The sequence below is a fragment of the Oryctolagus cuniculus genome, chromosome 12, assembly GCF_051225735.1.
Source record: "Oryctolagus cuniculus isolate XC-2025 breed Fujian yellow rabbit chromosome 12, ASM5122573v1, whole genome shotgun sequence".
Classification (NCBI taxonomy): Eukaryota; Metazoa; Chordata; class Mammalia; order Lagomorpha; family Leporidae; genus Oryctolagus; species Oryctolagus cuniculus.
In genome coordinates, this window is record NC_142878.1 from 93639932 (window position 1) to 93657198 (window position 17267).

General features: G+C 39.9%; 1 long non-coding RNA gene across 6 annotated transcripts in view; it reads left to right on the plus strand.

Annotated features, from left to right (window-relative positions):
* Positions 1-17267, plus strand: part of LOC149123167 (uncharacterized) — a 119148-nt gene that overhangs the window by 87060 nt on the left and 14821 nt on the right. For all 6 annotated transcript variants that reach the window (XR_016218567.1, XR_016218571.1, XR_016218568.1 and 3 more), the window contains one exon: positions 6721-6774. This is a non-coding gene — a long non-coding RNA (uncharacterized LOC149123167). The remainder of the gene's footprint in view (positions 1-6720; positions 6775-17267) is intronic.

Genomic DNA, 17267 nt, shown 5'->3' on the forward strand with positions numbered 1-17267 from the left:
TTGAGAAGAAATGGGATTAGTTCTTCTTTAAACGTCTGGTAGAATTCAGCAGTGAATCCATCTGGTCCTGGGCTTTTCTTTGTTGGGAGGGCCTTTATTACTGTTTCAATTTCTGTTTCAGTTATGGTTCTATTTAGGTTTTCTATGTCTTCATGGTTAAATTTAGGTAGATTGCATGTGTCCAGGAATCTATCCATTTCTGGGAGATTTTCCTGTTTGCTGGCATACAAGTCCTTGTAGTAATTTCTGATGATTCTTTTTATTTCTGTGGTGTCTGTTGTTACGTTTCCTTTTTCATCTCATTTTATTGATTTGGGTCTTTTCTTCTCTTTTTTTAGTTAGTTGGGCCAATGGGGTATCAATTTTGTTTATTTTTTCAATAAACCAGCTCTTCGCTTGGCTGATTTTTTGTAATGTTTTTTTGGATTCAATCCTGTTGATTTCTTCTCTGATTTTAATTATTTCTCTTCTCCTACTAGATTTGGGTCTGGTTTGCTGCAGTTTTTCTAGGTCCTTGAGATGCGCTGAAAGCTCATTTATTTGGTGTCTTTAGGATCTTTTCTTTATGTTTCACTGTGGTAAGTTTAATTACCACGTGTCGTGGTGAGGATCTCTTTTGGTCATGTTTATTGGGGGTTCTATGAGCTTCCTGTACTAGGATGTCTCTGTCCTTCTCCAAACCCGGAAAGTTCTCTGCTAGTATCTCACTAAAAAGGCCTTCTAATCCTTTCTCTCTCTCCATGCCTTCAGGAACTCCTAGAACTCGAATGTTGGGTTTTTTTTAATAATATCCTGTAGATTCCCAACAATATTTTTTAGATTTCTAATTTACTCTTCTTTTCTTTGGTTTGACTGTATCCTTTCCTGTTCTCTGTCTTCTAAGTCCGATATTCTCTCTTCTGCTTCACCCATTCTGTTTGTAAGGCTCTCTAATGTGTTTGTCATTTGATCTATTGAGCTCTTCATTTCATTTTGATTTCTCTTCACTATCACACTTTCCTGTTCTACTAGTTTCTGCATTTCATTTTGATTCTTCCTTAAAATTTCATTTTCACGAGAGAGATTTTCAATCCTGTCCATTAAGGATTTCTGTAGTTCAAGGATTTGCTTTTGAAAACTTCTAAATGTTCTTATCATAAATTTTTTGAAATCTGTAGCTTGCATTTCTTCTATCTCATCATCTTCATAATCTTGGCTTGGGGTGTTTTGTTTCTTTGGAGGCATCATACTGTCATCGTTGATCTTGTTCCCTCGATTTTTGTGTTTGTTGCTTCACATAGTTCATTCTTCTTTTGTCACTGTGCATTTTTTTTTAATTTATACTATGTCTGTGTTAAGTGGACTGCCTGCTCTTGGAGGAGCCTTGGAGGCTTGAGATGGGTGTGGCCTGAGAGCTCTGCTTGGTTCTTCCAGGTTACGGGTGTGCAAAGGTGACACCCTCAGGTTATGCATCATAAATCTCTATTTATTTATTTATTTATTTAATTCAGGAGGTAAGTAATACCACACTGTATGGCTGTGCAGAATTGATGGTATTTAGCTTCTGATTTCTGGCTTCTACCCAAAGAGTCTGTGCCGGTTCTGTTTCTCCTCTGGACTCCCACTGGGTTGCCTGGGCTACTGAATTGTAGTGACTCAGTTCCTTAGCTCTCCCCTGTTGTTATGTAAATCCAGAATAGAGGCCTGTTCTTTGTCTCTTGCAAACCTTGCAACCTAGCAACCTTTGCAAGGTTGGCAGAGAGAGAAACTCATCTGTACCTGTACCCCCCGATGTTTTTTCCTTCTCTCCTGTAGTCAGTCTGGTGAACTTTCCCCCTCCCTTCTAGATTCTGACCGCCGTTTCCCCACCAATGTCTTGGGTTACTGAGCTCACCTCCCCTTCCAGCGCCGATGAGTGAACTTGGAGCCCTGGGTGTCCCTGCTATCCCCGCTGGTGTCTGTGTGACATCCACTCTGTTTAGACAGAGTATCCATTATTAAATAAGAAACACAACAAATTGATGTTTCATGCTTAAAAATCTACAGGCAACATACCAAGATGAGTTTTTCTCTTTTGGAAAATGAAATGCAACCGTTTTGCTGAGGGGACAGATATTAATTCCCTCCAAATCGAGTGTGACTGCAATTCTCAGGTTAATTCAATCAGAATTCTAAAGCCAATAAGCTGGGAGGGGTGGATGAATCTGGAAACAGCTGGTTTCCTTGTGACTAAATCAAGCCCAATATCGCTAAGGACGCTTGGATTTCTTTTTATACACATTTTTCTTATGCATCATGGTTTTTAATGAATTTTCGGGTGTGTGCTTTTGTTTTCAGGCTGCTTCATGGAGTTCAGTGCATGGGAGGAATGGTCTTTTTCAATCAGGATGCAGGTTTTGGCTTGCTTCAAATCTGGATTTCTTTCCTTGTTTTGGGTGCCTCAGCCGAGTTTTGCTTTCTAGATCGGCAATTTCCTAATTTGTTTCTGGATCTGAGCTTATTTTGCCTTGTTCCTTCCAAAACTTTGTATTCTGATGCAATACAAACAAGACCTTAGACAGAGTATCCATTAAGAAATAAAAAACACAACACTTTGGCATTTCATGCTTAGAAATCTACAGGCAACATGACCAAGATGAGTTTTTGTGTTTTGGAAAATGAAATGAAAGCCTTTTGCTGAGGGGACAGATATTCATTCTCTCCAAATCGATTGTGACTTAATTCTCAGGTTAATTCAATCAGAATGCTCAGATAGTTGGCTGGGAAATGTTGATAAATCCGGAAATAGCTGGTTTACTTGTGACTAAATCAAGCCGAATATCACTGAGGGCTCTTGGATTTCTTTATTTTTTTCACATTTTTCTTATTGATCATGATTTGTAATGAATTTTCTGGTGTGAATGTTGGTTTTGAGTCTGGTACATGGAGTTCAGGGCACGGGAGGAATGGTCTTTTTCAATCAGGGCACAAGTTTTGGCTTGCTCCAATTCTGGTTGCTGCCATTGTTTTGGATGCCTCAGCCAAGTTTTGGTTTCTTGATTGGCAATTTCTAAATTTTGTCTTGGTCTGAGTTTGTTTTGCCTTGTTCCTTTCCAACGTTTGTATTCTGACGCAATACAAACAAAAGTTTAAACAGAGTATCCATTATGAAATAAGAAACACAACAAATTGTCATCTCATACTTAGCAATCTACAGACAACACGACCAAGATGAGTTTTTGAGTTTTGGAAAATGAAATGCAACCTTTTTCTGAGGGAACAGATATTAATTCCCCCCAAGTCGAGTGTGACTGCAATTCTCAGGTTAATTTAATCAGAATTCCCATCCATTTAGCTAAGAGGGGTGGATGAATCCGGAAACAGCCAGTTTACTTGTGACTAAATCATGCCGTATATCACTAAGGACTCTTGGATTCCTTTGGTTTCTCAAATTTTTGTTTTTGATCATGGTGTTTAATGAATTTTCTGGTGTGTGCTTTGGTATTGAGGCTGTTACATGGAGTTCAGGGCACAGCAGGAATGGTCTTTTTCAATCAGTGCACAGGTTTTGGCTTGCTCCAATTCCGGCTTTCTGTCATTGTTTGGGTGCCTCAGCTGAATTTTGGTTTCTTGATCGGCAATTTACTAAATTTTGTCTGGGTCTGAGTTTGTTTTGCCTTGTTCCTTCCCAAAGTTTCTATTCTGATGCAATACAAACTAGAGTTTAGACAGAGTATCCATTATGAAATAAGAAACACAACAAATTGGCATTTCATGCTTAGAAATCTACAGGTGACATTACCAAGATGCGTTTTTGTGTTTTGGAAAATGAAATGCAACCCTTTTGCTGAGGGGACAGATATTCATTCCCTCCAAATCGAGTGTGACTGCAAGTATCAGGTTAATTCCATCAGAATTCCACGACAGTAGGCTGGTTGGGGAGTTAAATCTGGAAATGCTGTTTTACTTGAGACTAAATCAAGCCGAATATCACTAAGGACTCTTGGTTTTCTTTATTTTTTTCACATTTTTCTTATTGATCATGGTTTTCAATGAATTTTCTTGTGTGTGCTTTGTTTTGAGGCTGGTACATGGAGTTCAGGGCACGGGAGGAATGGTCTTTTTCAATCAGGACACAGGTTTTGGCTTGCTCCAATTCTCGCTTTCTGTCCTTCTTTTGGGTGCCTCAGCCGAGTTTTGGTTTCTTGATTGTCAATAACCTAAATTGTTTCTGGGTCTGAGTTTGTTTTGCTTTTCTTCCTTCCCAACGTTTGTATTCTGATGCAATACAAACAAGACTTTAGACCGAATATCCATTATGAAATAAAAAACACAAAAGCAGTTTGTTTTGCCTTGTTCCTTCCCAAAGTTTGTATTCTGATGCAACAAAAACAAGACTTTATACCTAGCATCAGTTATGGAATAAAAAAACACAACAAATTGGCGTTTCATGCTTATAAATCTACAGGTAACATTACCAAGATGTTTCTGGGTCTGAGTTTGTTTTGTCTTGTCCTTCCTAATGTTTGTATTCTGACTCAACAAAAACAAGACTTTAGACAGAGCATCAATTATGAAATAAAAAGAACAACAAATTTATGTTTCATTCTTAGAAATCAACATGCAGGAAAACCAAGATGAGTTTTTGTGTTTTGGAAAATGAAATGCAACCCTTTTACTGAGGGGACTGATATTAATTCCCTACAAATCGAGTGTGACTGCAATCCTCAGGTTAATTCAATCAGAATTCCACAGGCAGTCAGCTAGGAGGGTTGGATGAATCTGGAAACAGCCAGTTTACTTGTGACTAAATCAAGCCCAATATCACTAAGGACTCTTGGATTTCTCTTTTTTTTCAAATTTTTCTTATTTATCATGGTTTTTAATGAATTTTCTAGTGTGTTCTTTGGTTTTGAGGCTGTTACATGGAGTTCAGGGCATGTGAAGAATGGTCTTTTTCAATCAGGACACAGGTTTTGGCTTGCTCCAATTCGGGTTTTATGTCCTTGTTTTGGGTGCCTCAGCCAAGTTTTGGTTTCTTGATGGGGAATTTTCAAATTTTTCTCTGGGTCTGAGTTTGTTTTGCCTTGTTCCTTCCCAAAGTTTGTATTCTGATGCAATACAAACTAGAGTTTAGACAGAGTATCCATTATGAAATAAAAAACACAGCAATTGGTGTTTCAAGCTTAAAAATCTACAGGCAACATGACCAAGATGAGTTTTTGTGTTTTGGAAAATGCAATGCAACCCTTTTCTTCAGGGGACAGATATTAATTCCCTCCAAATCGAGTGTGACTGCAATACTCAGGTTAATTCAATGAGAATTCCCCAGTCAGTCAGTTGGGGGGGTGGATGAATCCAGAAACAGCCGGTTTACTTGTTTCTAAATCAAGCCATATATCACTAAGCACTCTGGGATGCCTTTGTTGTGGTGGTTTTTTTTTTTTTCAAATTTTTCTTTTTGAGCATGGTTTTTAACGAATTTTCTGGTGTGTGCTTTGGTTTTGAGGCTGCTCTATGGAGTTCAGAGCATGGGAGCAATGGTCTTTTTCAATCAGGATACAGCTTTTGCCGTGCTCCAATTCTGGCTTTCTTTCCTTGTTTTGGGTGCCTCAGCCAAGTTTTGGTTTCTTGATCGGCAATTTCCTAATTTGTTTCTGGGTGAGTTTGTTTTGCCTTGTTCTTTCCCAAAGTTTGTATTCTCATGCAATACAAACAAGGCTTTAGACAGAGCATCAATTATGAAATAAAAAACAAAACAAATTGGTGTTTCATGCTTAGAAATCGACATGCAAGACGACCATGATGTGTTTTTGTGTTTTTTAAAATGAAATGCAACCCTTTTGCAGAGAGCACAGATATTAATTCCCTACAAATTGAGTGTGACTGCAATCCTCAGCTTAATTCAATCAGATTTCCACAGCCAGACAGATGGGAGGGATGGATGAATCTGGAAACAGCCGGTTTACTTGTGACTAAATCAAGCCGAATATCACTTAGGACTCTTGGATTTCTTTTTTTCACATTTTTCTTATTGATCATGGTGTTTAACGAATTTTCTGGTGTGTGCTTTGGTTTTCTGGCTGGTTCATTGAGTTCAGGGCATGGGAGCAATGGTCTTTTTCAATCAGGGCACAGGTTTTGGCTTCCTCCAATTCTGGCTTTCTGTCCTTGTTTTGGGTGCCTCACCCGAGTTTCGGTTTCTTGATCAGCAATTTCCTAAATTACTGCTTGGTCTGAGTTTGTTTTGCCTTGTTCCTTCCCAAAGTTTGTATTCTGACGCAATTCAAACAAGTGTTTAGACAGAGTATTCATTATGAAATGAGAAACACAACGAATTGGTGGTTCATGCTTAGAAATCTACAGGCAACACGGCCAAGATGAGTTTTTGTGTTTTGGAAAATGCAATGCAACCCTTTTGCTGAGGGGACAGATATTAATTCCCTCCAAATCAAGTGTGACTGCAATTCTCAGGGTAATTCAATGAGAATTCCCCAGCCAGTCAGCTGGGAGGGGTGGATGAATCCGTAAATAGCCAGTTTACTTTCACTAAATCAAGCCGTATATCACTAAGGACTCTTGGATTCCTTTAGTTGTTTTTTGTCAAAATTTTCTTATTGGTCATAGTTTTTAACGAATTTTCTGGTGTGTGCTTTGGTTTTGAGGCTGCTTCATGGAGTTCAGTGCATGGGAGGAATGGTCTTTTTCAATCAGACACAGGTTTTGGCTTCCTCCAATTCTTGCTTTCTTTCCTTGTTTTAGGTGCCTCAGCTGAGTTTCGGTTTCCTGACCAGCAGTTTCCTAATTTGTTTCTGGGTGAGTTTGTTTTGCCTTGTTCCTTCCCAAAGTTTGTATTCTGATGCTATAAAAACTAGAATTTAGACAGAGTAACCATTATGAAATAAAAAACACAGCAAATTGGTGTTTCAAGCTTAGAAATCTACAGGCAACATGGCCAAGATGAGTTTTTGTGTTTTGGAAAATGCAATGCAATACTTTTGCTGAGAGGACAGATATTAATTCCCTACAAATTGAGTGTGACTGCAATCCTCAGCTTAATTCAATCAGATTTCCACAGCCAGACAGATGGGAGGGATGGATGAATCTGGAAACAGCCGGTTTACTTGTGACTAAATCAAGCCGAATATCACTTAGGACTCTTGGATTTCTTTTTTTCACATTTTTCTTATTGATCATGGTGTTTAACGAATTTTCTGGTGTGTGCTTTGGTTTTCTGGCTGGTTCATTGAGTTCAGGGCATGGGAGCAATGGTCTTTTTCAATCAGGGCACAGGTTTTGGCTTCCTCCAATTCTGGCTTTCTGTCCTTGTTTTGGGTGCCTCACCCGAGTTTCGGTTTCTTGATCAGCAATTTCCTAAATTACTGCTTGGTCTGAGTTTGTTTTGCCTTGTTCCTTCCCAAAGTTTGTATTCTGACGCAATTCAAACAAGTGTTTAGACAGAGTATTCATTATGAAATGAGAAACACAACGAATTGGTGGTTCATGCTTAGAAATCTACAGGCAACACGGCCAAGATGAGTTTTTGTGTTTTGGAAAATGCAATGCAACCCTTTTGCTGAGGGGACAGAATTAATTCCCTCCAAAACTAGGGTGACTGCAATCCTCAGGTTAATTCAATCAGAACTCACAGCCAGTCAGCTGGGAGGGGGGATGAATGTGGAAACAGCCGGTTTACTTGTGACTAAATCAACCCCAATATCACTAAAGACTCTTGGGTTTCTTTGGTTCTTTACACATTTTTCTAATTCATCATGGTTTGCAATGAATTTTCTGATGTGAGCTTTGGTTTTCAGGCTGCTCCATAGAGCTCAGGGAATGGGAGGTATGGTCTTTTTCAATCAGGACACAGGTTTTTGCTTCCTCCAATTCTGGATTTCTGTCCTTTTTTTTGGGTGCCTCAGCTGACTTTTGGTTTCTTTATTGGCAATTTCCTAAATTTTGTCTGGGTCTGAGTTTGTTTTGCCTTGTTCTTTGCCAAAGTTTGTATTCTGATGCAATACAAACAAGAGTTTAGACAGAGTATCCAGTATAAAATAAAAAACACAACAAATTGGCATTTCATGCTTAGAAATCTACAAGCAACACCACCAAGATGAGCTTTTGTGTTTTGGAAAATGCAGTGCAACCCTTTTGCTGAGGGGCAGATATTCATTCCCTCCAAATCGAGTGTGACTGCAATTCTCAGGTTAATTCAATCAGAATTCCACAGTCAGTCATCTGGTAGGGGTGGATGAATCCGAAAAAAGCCGGTTTACTTGTGACTCAATCAAGCCCAATATCACTGAGAACTCTTGGATTTCTTTGGGTTTTTTCACATTTTTTTTTATTGATCAAGGGTTGTAATGAATTTTCTGATGTGAGCGTTGGTTTTGAGGCTGGCACATGGAGTTCCGGGCACAGGAGGAATGGTCTTTTTCACTCAGGGCACAGCTGTTGGCTTGCTCTGATTCTTTCCTTCTGTCATTGTTTTGGGTGCCTCAGCCGGATTTTGGTTTCTTGATTGGCATTATTCTAAATTTTTCTGGGTCTGAGTCTCTTTTGCCTTGTTCCTTCCCAAATTTTGGTATTCTGACACAATACAAACAAGAATTTAGACAGAATATCCATTATGAAATACAAGACACAACAAATTGGCATTTCACGCTTAGAAATCCACAGGCACCACGACCAAGATGAGTTTTTGTGCTTTGGAAAGTGAAATGCAAAATAAATAGTGAACAAAGTGGCAGGCAAGATTGCAGAATAGAAAGGGAGCACACTGATAGTCCGGGGAGAGACAGTTTAATAAAAGTGGAGATACTGCAGATTCAAAAAAGAGCAAGGGAAGAAACAGCAGAAGAAAATCTTCTGGAACGAGTGATTCACACTGGACCTGCATGGAGAGTGTGGGAGCCCACAGTTCAGGACACCAGCAGCAGACTCAACACACCAGTGCTGGAACATGAGGTGAGCCAAACCTCAATAATCCGAGACACCGGCAGGCAAGTGGAAAGAGGAGACTAGAGGGAATGACCTCAGGGGGAAAAGTTCACCAGGCTAACTAGAAGATTGAGAAAAGAAAAAGTGACCGATAGGGACACTGGTTTCTCTCTCTCCACTCACCTCTCAAATGCGAGCATTCAAAGAGCAGGTGCCATCTTGGACATACGTCATAAGCAGAGCAACCTCAGCTCTGCACCAACCCTAAGCCTAGCAGAAAAACCTGACTCTGGGCGGGGGGTGAATTAACAGGAGATTAGGACCTAGTGAATTTGTGGTGCTACTGAACTGAGACTGTGAAAAAAGAGATGGTGGGGGAGAGAACTCACGGAATTCACATGAGTACTCTCCAGAGATGCTACAATTCCATAACTTTGGCAACCCAGTGGGAGACTGAAGGAAAATTTGAGCCCACTCTGAGGGCAGAACAGATTTCCTGTGTGGTCCTTGGGAAAGAGCTTCCGATCTCTGGCTCCTATGGGTATATCATTTGCCTGCTAACTACCTCCAACTTCATTCAGCTGTGTGGAATTACTTCCCTTTTGAATCAAAAAAAGAAAGAAAGAAAGAGAGAGAGGTCTACCACGCCTAACCTGGGAGTGTCACCTTTGACACACCAGAGCTCTCAGGCCACACCCATCTCAAGCCTCTAAGGCTCCATCAAAAACAGACAGTTCACTTAAACTAGAGTAATACTATAATAAGAAAAAACACCACAGTGAAGAAACCAAATATCTCCAATATGCCAAATAACAAATGCAAAAACCGAGGTAATAAAAACAAGGAAGTCACCATGACACCCTCAAATGGAAAAGACACCCAATTCAAGATTATGAAGATGATGAGATAGAAGAAATGCAAGAAGCAGATCTCAAAAAATTGATAAGAACATTAAGAAGTTCTCAAAAACAAATTCTAGAACTACACAAATCCTTAATGGACAAGATAGAAAATCTTTCTCACGAAAATGAAATATTAAGGGGGAATCAAAATGAAATGAAACAACTAGTAGAACATGAAACTGTGATAGTGATGAGAAATCATAATGAAATGAAGAATTCAATAGGTCAAATGAAAAAAACACATTAGAGAGCCTTACAAACAGAATGGGTGAAGCAGAAGAGAGAATATCGGACTTAGAAGACAGAGAACAGGAAAGGATACAATCAGACCAAATAAAAGAAGAGGAAATTAGAAATCTAAAGCATATTGTCGGGAATCTTCAGGATACTATTAAAAAACCCAACATTCAGGTTCTAGGAGTTCCTGAAGGCATGGAGAGGGAGAAAGGATTAGAAGGCCTTTTTAGTGAGATATTAGCAGAAAATTTCCCAGGTTTGGAGAAGGACAGAGAAATCCTAGTACAGGAAGCAAACAGAACCCCTAATAAACACAACCAAAAGAGATCCTCACCACGACACGTTGTAATTAAACTCTCCACAGTGAAACATAAAGAAAAGATCCTAAAATGTACAAGAGAGAAATGTCAGATTACTCTCAGAGGATCTCCAATCAGACTCACAGCTGACTTCTCATCAGAAACCCTACAAGCTAGAAGGGAATGGTGAGATATAGCCCAGGTACGAAGAGAGAAAAATTGCCAGCCCAGAATATTATATCCTGCAAAGCTCTCATTTATGAATCAAGGTGAAATAAAGACTTTTCATAGCAAACAGAATTTGAAAGAATTTTTCGCCACTCGACCAGCCCTGCAAAAGATGCTTAAAGATATCTTGCACACCGAAACACAGAAACACGGTCATCAATATGAAAGAAGGTACAGGAAGGAAACCTCACAGCAAAAGATCACAGGGAATTCAAACCATATATTAGAACTTATCTTTGACAAATGGCAGGGCAAAGTTACCACTTATCATTAGTCACATGGAACATTAATGGTCTGAACTGTCCAGTTAAAAGACACCGATGGGCTGATTGGCTTAAGGAACAAAACCCATCTATTTGCTGCTTACAAGAAACACAGCTTTCCAACAAAGATGCATGCAGACTGAAAGTGAAAGGCTGGAAAAAGATATACCATGCCAACAGAAAGCAAAAAAAGTTGGTGTAGCCATTTTAATATCAGACAACATAAACTTTAACAGAAAAACTGTTAAGAGAGACAAAGAGGGGTACTATATAATGATTAAGGGGTCAATTCAACAGGAAGATATAACAATTATTGATGTATATGCACCTAATTACATGGCACTGGTTTATTTAAAAGATTTGTTAAGGGACTTAAAGGGAGACTTAGACCCCAATACAATAGTACTGGGGGACTTCAATACTCCACTCTCAGAAACAGACAGATCAACAGGACAGAAGATCAACAAGGAGACAGTAGATTTAAATGACACTATAGCCCAAATGGATCTAACAGATATATACAGAACTTTCAATCCTACAGCTAAAGATTTTACATTCTTCTCAGCAGTACATGGAAACTTCTCTAGGATTGACCACATACTAGGCCATAAAGCAAGTCTCGGCAAATTCAAAAGAATTAGAATCATACCATGCAGCTTCTCAGACCACAGTGGAATGAAGTTGGAAATTAGCAACTCAGAAATCACTTGAATATGAAAACACATGGAGATTGAACAACATGCTCCTGAATGAACAATGGGTCATAGAAGAAATCAAAATAGTAATCAAAAACTTTCTGGAAGTAAATGGGGATAACAGCACAACATACCAAAACTTATAGGATGCAGTAAAAGCGGTGTTAAGAGGAAAGTTTATATCAACATGTGCCTACATCAAGAAATTGGAAAGGCACCAAATAGATGAGCTTTCAATTCACCTCAAGGATCTAGAAAACCTACAGCAAACCAGACCAAAATCTAGTAGGAGAATAGAAATAATTAAAATCAGAGAAGAAATCAACAGGATTGAATCCAAAAAAAAAATTGCAAAAAATCAGCCAAAAGAGGAGCTGGTTTTTTGAAAAAATAAACAAAATTGACACCCCATTGGCCCAACTAACTAAAAAAAGAAGAGAAAAGCCCCAAATCAATTAAATCAGAGATGAAAAAGGAAACATAACGACAGACACCACAGAAATAAAAAGAATCATCAGAAATTACTACAAGGACTTGTATGCCAGCAAACAGGGAAACCTATCAGAAATGGATAGATTCCTGGACACATGCAACCGACCTAAATTTAACCAGGAAGACATAGAAAACCTGAACAGACCCATAACTGAGACAGAAATTGAAACGGTAATAAAGGCCCTCCCAACAAAGAAAAGCCCAGGACCAGATGGATTCACTGCTGAATTCTACCAGACATTTAAAGAAGAAATGACTCCAATTCTACTCAAACTATTCAGAACAATCGAAAAAGAGGGAATCCTCCCAAATTCTTTCTATGAAGCCAGCATAACCTTAATTCCTAAGCCTGAAAAAGATGCAGCACTGAAAGAGAATTACAGGCCAATATCCCTGATGAACATAGATGCAAAAATCCTCAATAAAATTCTCGCCAATAGAATGCAACAACACATCAGAAAGATCATCCACCCAGAACAAGTGGGATTTATCCCTGGTATGCAGGGATGGTTTAATGAGCGCAAAACAATCAACATGATACACCACATTAACAGACTGCAGAAGAAAAACCATATGATTATCTCAATAGACGCCGAGAAAGCATTTGATAAAATGCAACACCCTTTAAGGAAGAAAACTCTAAGCAAACTGGGTATAGAAGGAACATTCCTCAATACAATCAAAGCAATCTATGAAAAACCCACAGCCAACATCCTATTGAATGGGGAAAAGTTGGAAGCATTTCCACTGAGATCTGGTACCAGACAGGGATGCCCACTCTCACCACTGCTATTCAACATAGTTCTGGAAGTTTTAGCCAGAACTATTAGGCAAGAAAAAGAAATTAAAGGGATACAAATTGGGAAGGAAGAACTCAAACTATCCCTCTTTGCAGATGACATGATTCTCTACTTAGAGGACCCAAAGAACTCTACTAAGAGACTATTGGAACACATAGAAGAGTTTGGCAAAGTAGCAGGGTATAAAATCAATGCACAAAAATCAACAGCCTTTGTATACACAGGCAATGCCACGGCTGAGGAAGAACTACTAAGATCAATCCCATTCACAATTGCTACGAAAACAATCAAATACCTTGGAATAAACTTAACCAAGGAAGTTAAGGATCTTTACGATGAAAATTACAAAACCTTAATGAAAGAAATAGAAGAGGATACCAAACAATAAAAAATCTTCCATGCTCATGAATTGGAAGAATCAATATTATCAAAATGTCCATTCTCCAAAAAGCAATTTACAGATTCAATGCAATAGCAATCAAGATAACAAAGGCATTCTTCTCAGATCTGGAAAAAATGATGCTGAAATTCATATGGAGACACAGGAGACCTTGAATAGTGAAAGCACTCTTGTACAACAAAAACAAAGCTGGAGGCATCACAATACCAGATTTCAGGATATACTACAGGGCAGTTGTAATCAAAACGGCATGGTACTGGTACATGAACAGATGGATACACCCAGGGAACAGAATTGAAACACCAGAAATCAATCCAAACATCTACAGCCAACTCATATTTGACAAGGATCCAAAACCAATCACTGGAATAAGGACAATCCATTCAATAAATGGTGCTGGGAAAACTGGATTTCCACATGCAGAAGCATGAATCAAGACCCCTAACTTTCACCTTACACAAAAATTCACTCAACATGGATTAAAGAATTAAATCTATGACCTGACACCATCAAATTATTAGAGAGCATTGGAAAAACCCTGCAAGATATAGGTACTGGCAATGACTTCTTGGAAAACACCCCAGAAGCACAGCCAGTCAAAGCCAAAATTAGCATTTGGGATTGCATCAAATTGAGAAGTTTCTGTACTGCAAAAGAAACAGTCAGGAAAGTGAAGAGGCAACCAACAGAATGGGAAAATATATTTGCAAACTATGCAACTGATAAAGGATTGATCATCAGAATCTACAAAGAAATCAAGAAACTCCACAACATCAAACCAAACAACCCACTTAAGAGATGGGCCAAGGACCTCAATAGACATTTTTCAAAAGAGGAAATCCAAATGGCCAACAGGCACATGAAAAAATGTTCAAGGTCACTAGCAATCAGGGAAATGCAAATCAAAACCACAATGAGGTTTCACCTCACCCCGGTTAGATTGGCTCACATACAGAAATCTACCAACAATAGATGCTGGCGAGGATGTGGGGAAAAAAGGACACTATCCCACTGTTGGTGGGAATGCAAACTGGTCAAGCCACTATGGAAGTCAGTCTGGAGATTCCTCAGAAACCTCACTATAACCCTACCATTCAACCCGGCCATCCCACTCCTTGGAATTTACCCAAAGGAAATGAAATTGGCAAACATAAAAGCGGTCTGCACCCTAATGTTTATCGCAGCACAATTCACAATAGCCAAGACCTGGAACCAACCTAAATGCCCATCAACGGGAGAATGGATAAAGAAATTATGGGATATGTACTCTTTAGAATACTATACCGCCAGCGCCACGGCTCACTAGGCTAATCCTCCGCCTAGCGGCGCCGGCACACCGGGTTCTAGTCCCGGTTGGGGTGCCAGATTCTGTCCCGGTTGCCCCTCTTCCAGGCCAGTTCTCTGCTGTGGCCAGGGAGTGCAGTGGAGGATGGCCCAGGTGCTTGGGCCCTGCACCCACATGGGAGACCAGGAGAAGCACCTGGCTCCTGGCTCCTGCCATCGGATCAGCGTGGTGCGCCGGCCACAGCGCGCCGGCCAAGGCGGCCATTGGAGGGTGAACCAACGGCAAAAGGAAGACCTTTCTCTCTGTCTCTCTCTCTCTCACTGTCCACTCTGCCTGTCAAAAAAAAAAAAAAAGAATACTATACCGCAGTAAGAAACAACGAAATCCAGTCATTTTCAACAACATGGAGGAATTTGGAACACATCATGCTGAGTGAAATAAGCCAGTCCCAAAGGGACAAATACCATATGTTCTCCCTGATCGGTGACAACTGACTGAATACCAAAAAGGAAACCTGTTGAAGTGAAATGGACACTATGAGAAACGGTGACTTGATCAGCATAGCCCTGACTGTTAATGAACAACTTAATACATTATCCCTTTTAGTATTTTTTGTCTGTTCTACTTAATATGACTGGTTTAATTCTGTAATTAATACACAGTTATTCTTAAGTATTGAAAATTAACTGAAATGTGATCCCTGTTAAACATAAGAGTGGGAATAAGAGAGGGAAGAGATGTACAATTTGGGACATGCTCAAAGCTGACTTGCCCCAAATGGTAGAGTTAGAAACATACCAGGGGATTCCAATTCAATCCCATCAAGGTGGCATGTACCAATGCCATCTCACTAGTCCAAGTGATCAATTTCAGTTCACAATTGATCATAATGAAAGGACTAAGAGTCAAAGGGAGCACATAAACAAGTCTAGTACCTGCTAATACTAACCGATAGAATAAATAAAGGGGAGAGTGATCCAACATGGGAAGCGAGATACTCAGCAGACTCATAGAATGGCAGATGTCCTAAATAGCACTCTGGCCTCAGAATCAGCCCTAAAGGCACTCGGATCTGGCTGAAAAGCCCATGAGAGTATTTCAGGCATGGAAAGCCAAGACACTCTGGCAAAAGATCTCTGCGAGTGAGATCCCAGTGGAAAGAACAGGTCTTCAAAGAAGGAGGTACCTTTCTCTGAAGGTCGGAGAGAACCTCCACTTTGACTATGACCTTGTCTAAACAAGACAAGAGTCGGAGTACTCCGGCCAGCGCTGCGGCTCAATAGGCTAATCCTCTGCCTTGCGGCACCGGCACACCAGGTTCTAGTCCCAGTCAGGGCCCAGATTTTGTCCCGGTTGCCCCTCTTCCAGGCCAGCTCTCTGCTGTGGCCAGGGAGTGCAGTGGAGGATAGCCCAAGCCCTGAGCCCTGCACCTGTATGGGAGAGCAAGAGAATCACCTGGCTCCTGCCTTCGGATCAGCGTGGTGCGCCAGCCGCAGCACGCTGGCCGCAGCGGCCATTGGAGGGTGAACCAATGGCAAAGGAAGACCTTACTCTCTGTCTCTCTCTCTCTCACTGTCCATTCTGCCTGTCCAAAAAAAAAAAAAGAGCCAGAGATCTCAGAGGCCTTCCATAGCCTTGGAAACTCATGACTGAAGCATAGGGAGATTACTGATGCCATAAACAGGAGTGTCAATTTGTAAAGTCAACAACAGGAGTCACTGTGCACTTACTCCTCATGTAGGATATCTGTCCTTAATGTACTGTACATTGAGATTTAATGCTATAACGAGTACTCAAACAGTATATTTCACTTTGTGTTTCTATGGGGGTGCAAACTGTTGAAATCTTTTCTTAATGGATAATAACTTATCTTTTGTAAAAAAAAAAAAAAAGAAATTATCAATTCCCAACTTGACTCTCACTGGGATTAAACATGACAATAGGTCTGATCTGATTTCATCATCATTTAAAAAATCATCTATTATTTTTTACTTTATGTTTCTGTGTGGGAGCAAACTGTTGAAATCTTTACTTAATGTATACTAAGCTGATCTTCTGTATATTAAGATAATCAAAAATGATTTTTGATGTGAATGGAAGGGGAGAGGGAGTGGGAAAGGGGAGGGTTGCGGGTGGGAGGGACGTTTAGAGGGGAAGCCATTGTAATCCATAAGTCGTACTTTGGAAATTTATATTCATTAAATAAAAGTTTAAAAAATTAAAAAAAAGAAATGTGCCAGGGGATTCCAATTCAATCCCATCATGGTGGCATGTACCAATGCCATCTCACTAGCCAAGTGATCAATTTCAGTTCACAATTGATCATAATGATAGGATTAAGAATCAAAGGGATCACATAAACAAGACTAGTGTCTGCTAATACTAATTGATAGAACCAAAAAAGGGAGAGAACGATCCAACATGGGAAGCAGGATACAGAGCAGACTCATAGAATGGCAGATGTCCTAAACAGCACTCTGGCCTCAGAATCAGCCCTTAAGGCATTTGGATCTGGCTGAAGAGCCTATGAGAGTATTTTAGGCATGGAAAGCCAAGACACTCGGGCAAAAAAAAAAAATGAAATGACCTAAATGAAAGATCTCTGCAAGTGAGATCCCAGTAGAAAGAACGGGGCCATCAAAGAAGGAGGTACCTTTCTCTGAAGGGAGGAGAGAACTTCCACTTTGACTATGACCTTGTCTAAATAAGATCAATGTCTGCAAACTCAAAAGGCTTCCATAGCCTTGGCAACTCATGGCAAGAGCCTA